Source organism: Microplitis mediator, chromosome 11, assembly GCF_029852145.1.
Source record: "Microplitis mediator isolate UGA2020A chromosome 11, iyMicMedi2.1, whole genome shotgun sequence".
Taxonomy (NCBI): domain Eukaryota; kingdom Metazoa; phylum Arthropoda; class Insecta; order Hymenoptera; family Braconidae; genus Microplitis; species Microplitis mediator.
In genome coordinates this window covers 17441104-17446620 of record NC_079979.1, presented here as the reverse complement: position 1 = coordinate 17446620, position 5517 = coordinate 17441104, and the positions used below count along the sequence as shown (strand labels likewise).

Here is a 5517-nt window from a genome sequence, read left to right as displayed (position 1 = left end):
GTGAAGAGCATGTATAGAAGCAAGACACAAATAAGATCTATTAGGCTGGTGGATTTTAAGCTTCACACTGTAAATAAATGATCTTTTTTAATATGTTTTTCTATACACTGTAAAAAAACTGGGCAAGTCCAGGTTGTGTAGATTTTCAACACCGGAAGCGGTGTTAACAAAATTTCCCGGTGTTAAAATATTTTTACTTACTCGATCACTATACACGGAGAAAAAAAACAGTAATTTTTCCTATGTTGGCATAGTACCCGGGTCAAAAATAAAACTTGATTCAGGCTCGCTTCGCCTTATTTTCTTCTGAAGTTATCGATTTGCCGACGATTTTTTGATAAGATTTCGACTTTTTCGACTTAAATTTAATTTTTTTCAACTTTTTGAACTTTTTTCATCATAGTTTCAACTTATTCGTCGTTACTTTGAGCACTTAGTCATTCTTATTATTTTTGACTTGCTAAACTAAGTCGAAAAAAAATCATTTATTCGCCTTACTTTCGCATTAATATATAAAAATTATTTCACCTTAGTTCTGACTTTTTTGACTTATAATTTAAGTCAAATAAGTCTACATCAAGTCAGTGTCGACTTGACTTAGACTTTTTCGCCTTACATTTTAAGTCGAATAAGTCTAAACCAAGTCAATTTCGAGTTGATCTTGACTTTTTCGTCTTAAAATTCAAGTCGAATAAGTCTAAACCAAGTCAATTTCGACTTGATTTCAACTTTTTCGTCTCAAATCGTGACTAAGTAAGTCAGTTAAGTCTAAACCAAGGCGAAAACTTAATATATTTCATACCTCCGTAAAAAAAGTCGAGTTTGTCTTGTGAAAAACGGCTCCAAATTTCGACTTGGTAAACCAAGTCTAAATCAAGTTTTATTTTTGACCCGGGTAACTATTACTATGTGGACATAGGAATTTTTCCCGATGTAAACATAGGGAAATTTCCTATGGAAAAACGGGAAAAAATACTATGTTATATAGGAACTTTTCTTATAATACATAGGAAAAGTTCCTATGTTAACATAGTAAAAGTTACTATGTCAACATAGGAATTATTCCTATGTTACCACAGTCATTTTTTCTCTGTAGCATTCTCTATAACAACCTATGTTGCATAGTGAATCTTCCTATGTTACGTTAACATAGTAAAAATTCCTATGCGAACAGAGAAAAATTACCTGTTTTTTTTTCGCTGCACAGAAAAAAAAAAATTCTCGACTGAAGGTAAATATTCTTGATTCAAGAAAATTTTTTTGGAGACCTAAATTTTCTGAGATAAAGTAGAAATTTTCTCCGACCAAGACGAATTTTTTTTAACCAAGACAAATTCTCTTGGCTCAAGAAAATCTTGACTTGGTTCTCGAAAAAATTTGTCTTCAAAAATATTTTCTTGACTCAAGATAACGTTTTTTTCTGTGTGTGTACAATTAAACAGTGGTTTTATTAATCAATCAAATCATTGGTGATTGAAATGGTGGGTGTAAAATTGTGTAATTTTTAAATAAATTACGTCTAACGTAAATAATTATGTAAATAAGTACATATCAAAATTTAAATTTTCTCCAGATAATATTCATTGAATTTTTTATGTGTAATACATTTTTTTTTTTCTAATTTATACGTAGAATTTTTATTTACACCGCCTACACTGGTGTTATTTCATTCTAACACCGCGCGGTGTTAAATTGAGTTTATTTTTAACACCGCTCTTTTTGCAGTGCATATTTACTATCTTAAGTATTTCTTTTTTCTTTTTTCTGTTAAGTGGTATAAAATAAAAGAGGAAAAAAAAAATGTTGTATTACGCGAGCAATAAGTTACTCGCTACCAGAATAAACCATGATCGTTACATGTTCACAACTTTCGCGAAGGTTCAATCTTATCTCGTTCGACGTTTGGGTGTACGCATAACTTTTGTTTTTATTCTGACAAATAATAAATATTCCAGATCGAATCGTTCTGCTGTCTCAACGTTGTATCAAAAGATTTTTGGATTTTGCTATATATTTTGTCCAATCCTGATATCGGGTTTGCAAGAGATAGTAGGACGCAAGTTACGTCTGTGCTAATCAATAGCCATGCGAGATTTATTCGCCCACGCGTCTGCGTGAAATGGTATCGTCATGAGCGCATTTGCATGCGAGGAAAAATGAATTACTGAAAAAATGGTAAGAAAAATATTTAAAAACCGATAATCTGAAAAATATATTCAAACAGCATAAAAATTATATATCCGTTGTATAGATAGAGCTTATGGTTTACTTGTAAGGATAATTTACTTTTTAAATTTATAATATGCCATAGAAACAGGGTGTAAAATTAATCAATTACACTGTAAAAAATCACCGGAGTAAGTTCAAGCGGTGTAGGTGTTAAAATCGGCGGTGTTGAATTTCAACACCGAAAGCGGTGTGAAAATAACACCGCCGCCGGTGTAAATATTCTGTACCGGAGTTAAATAAAACTCTCCGGTGTTAAAATAGCACCGCTGCCGGTGTAGATATTCTTTATCAGCGTTAAAATATTTGACTTTGTGAATATTTTTACTTACTCGATCACTATACTTGTTGATAAATGATATTTTTTATTAATTTTCATAAAGAACTGATATTTTTTCTGTTTTATAATCTTTAAAGTTAATACTCCAAGCGGACGCAGTTTACTCTGCTTTTACACCGGTTACCCCGCTTTACACCCATTTTACTCCGCTTTTACACCGGTATTTTTGACACCGGTGAATTACTCCTCCTACACCGGTGTTATTTTATTTTAACACCGGGCGGAGTTAAAATGAGTCCACTTTTAACACCGCTCTTTTTACAGTGTAGAAGTAATCCGGACCTTCGCGAATTCCTACGCATTTGCGTAATGTCACCCGTAGAGTGAAGCAACTTATAATGAAAGAAAAACAACAAGAAAGATGAGTAAGAAAGGAGGGATACACGCGCACGAGCTAGTGCGAGGGTATTTACGTATCCTGGATCGTGGATGCAAATATGGCATAAGATCAGGCTGTGGCAGCTCGCGCCTGGACGTATACTCGCCAAGACAGTATTATGGGTAGGTTAGCTCATGAGCTCTACAAGAACCAAGGTAGGTTGGACCGCACCCTGTTCCTCGAGCATCTATCGGGCCTCGCTATAGTGCATATACGCACACCCTCTTTCTCTCTCAACGACCTGGTTAGTCTTTTACACATGCACATAAGCTGAAACGACACGCACACGCGTTCCAGAGAACAAGATGCGAGGTTAACGCTCCCCGCGATATCTCAAATCGACGCTTGAGTGTGTCCCTTATAAGTGTGTATATGCTTCAAGAGACGTGTGGGTACGGGAACTTACCTTGAGGCCCTGGCGCAAGAGTCCTGTCCAGTTTTCCCATGGGCACAATACGCTATGGGATATAATAACGACTTTACGGCGTGGGAGATGCGTCTTATTTATTTGTACTTCGTTATATCTTTTGTTATTTTCGGATAATTTTTTTTCGTTATCAGAATCAATAATCCATTTAGTTTCAATTTCCAAGGATTTTGCAAATCACGGAGATCATTTTATACTCATGTTAATAATTTTGGTGTTGACGTGATAAGACGCGCACACAAGAATGAGCAGGTAAAAAAATAAGTAGTATTTAAAGATCACGAGATCCTTAAGCCATAGAAAACAGTACCCACTGGTTTTAGATGTACAACAGGTATTTTTATAATACATATTAAACTGGTGCCTATCCTAGTCTTTTATGTTTGAACGTTGCTCACTTCAGATTTGTACAATATTTCATTGTGTGTTGGGCCTTAAAAATGTCCTTGACTCGCAGGGAGGTCAATTCAAGTATATTGAAAGACTCTGAAGGTCTTTACAAAAAAAATATTTCTTGAGTGTGAAGATAAATACAAGTATTGTAATATAATGGACATTTCTGATGGATGCAAATTCCACTTTTTAGTGGCATGGGTGAGAAAAAGCTTAGTCGTTTATTAACAATTTTAGTTAGTGATCTGATATTATTATATATTTTATTAATAACTATTAAAAAACAACTGTCATCATTCTTGTATCTTCTACTTTTTTAGGAGAAGAAAATTGACGTTTGAAATTGATGATAGAAGTTGAAAAGAAATTTATACAAGACGTCCCTTAATGCTGCTAAAACAGTACAGTGGTTGCGGAGAAGAAGCGTGGGCGACCGGAAACTATCCTTCCTACAGTCGAATGTCCTTTGAAGAAAAGAGGAGTAACGAAGAAGATGCACCTCAGGATTATCAAGAATCAGGAGTTTCTCTGCAAACATGAAGATATTATTGGGCATATCAATCTTTGTTTGAGAATTTCATAAGCTAAACGGTCCACAGTCACTTCGAATTGGATCCCGATTTTTTACAGTGTATTGTTTACTGTATAAATATAGGGGAGGGGGGGCAAAAGGGGGTAGAGTAGGCAAAATGGGGTACCCCCAAAATTTGATAAAAAAAAATTTTATATTTTAAATGGTTTTTAAACATTCCAAAATCACTTCTGTGAATATAATTAAGCGTTACTTTGAATTTTTTGTGGTAAACTTTTTCAAAAATCAATTGTCAGTTGAAAAATATTAATGACGTTTGTTTTATGATAAAAACTATTAAAAATTTTTTTTCTTCTTTTGTATCCAATAAACATGTAAAATATAATTTTTCTTCATGTAAATTACTTTAAAAATAATTCAACTTAATCAAATTTGTTTAAAATCCAGAAATTTTTTTTTTACCTTTTTTAGGGGGTACCCCACTTTGCCCGCAGAAATGAAAAATTTTTTTTTTCAACGGTAACTGAAAATTTCTTCTATTTACTTTGAATATCATTAAAAAAAAAAGATTTAGCGTATTTGAGTCCTCGAAAACTTGGTATTTCCTTAAGTACCACCTTTTGCCCCTCCCTCTCATAGATTGCAGTAAGTATTGAAATTTACTATTCAGAAAAGGAAAAAATGTCATTTATAAAATAAACAAGTTGTCAAATGATCTCTCCTAATAATGAATACTAAATGTCTCGAAGATTGGAGTCACATTACCTTCATGAAATTCTATAAAAACACACACTACCTTTTCTTCTAACAAGAGAATATAGACCTAGTTAATTTAAATTTCTAAAACTAATTATAAAATTATTATGATGAAATAGAAAATAAAAAAAATTCTAGTGATCAACATTCGAATACCTACAGCATCAAGTTATGGATGAGTTAATTCTCTCTTGAGATACCACTAGTTGGTTAATTATTTCGGGATCTGTTCGATCAGTGAATTGACTTAAAAATATAAACTAACCGGAATTCGAAGTTGTCCATTGGATTAAGAATAACCCCCATATTAATTGATTAGATCATAGATTTCTCTGCGTGTCATTAAGAGAATAATAATCACTCTCTATCTTTTATCATCTCATAACGTAGTTATCTCTCCTGTATATTGCGCCAGGTATATACACTTGATGTTTGAATTGGAGATTTTCACAACTCGTACGCTG

General features: G+C 33.3%; 1 long non-coding RNA gene across 1 annotated transcript; it reads left to right on the top strand.

Annotated features, from left to right (window-relative positions):
* The first annotated feature begins 2864 nt into the window (after positions 1 to 2864).
* Positions 2865 to 4132, top strand: LOC130677874 (uncharacterized). Its single transcript, XR_008991728.1, has 3 exons — positions 2865 to 3706; positions 3776 to 3966; positions 4086 to 4132. It is a non-coding gene; the product is annotated as an uncharacterized LOC130677874 (long non-coding RNA).
* The last annotated feature ends 1385 nt before the right edge of the window (positions 4133 to 5517 follow it).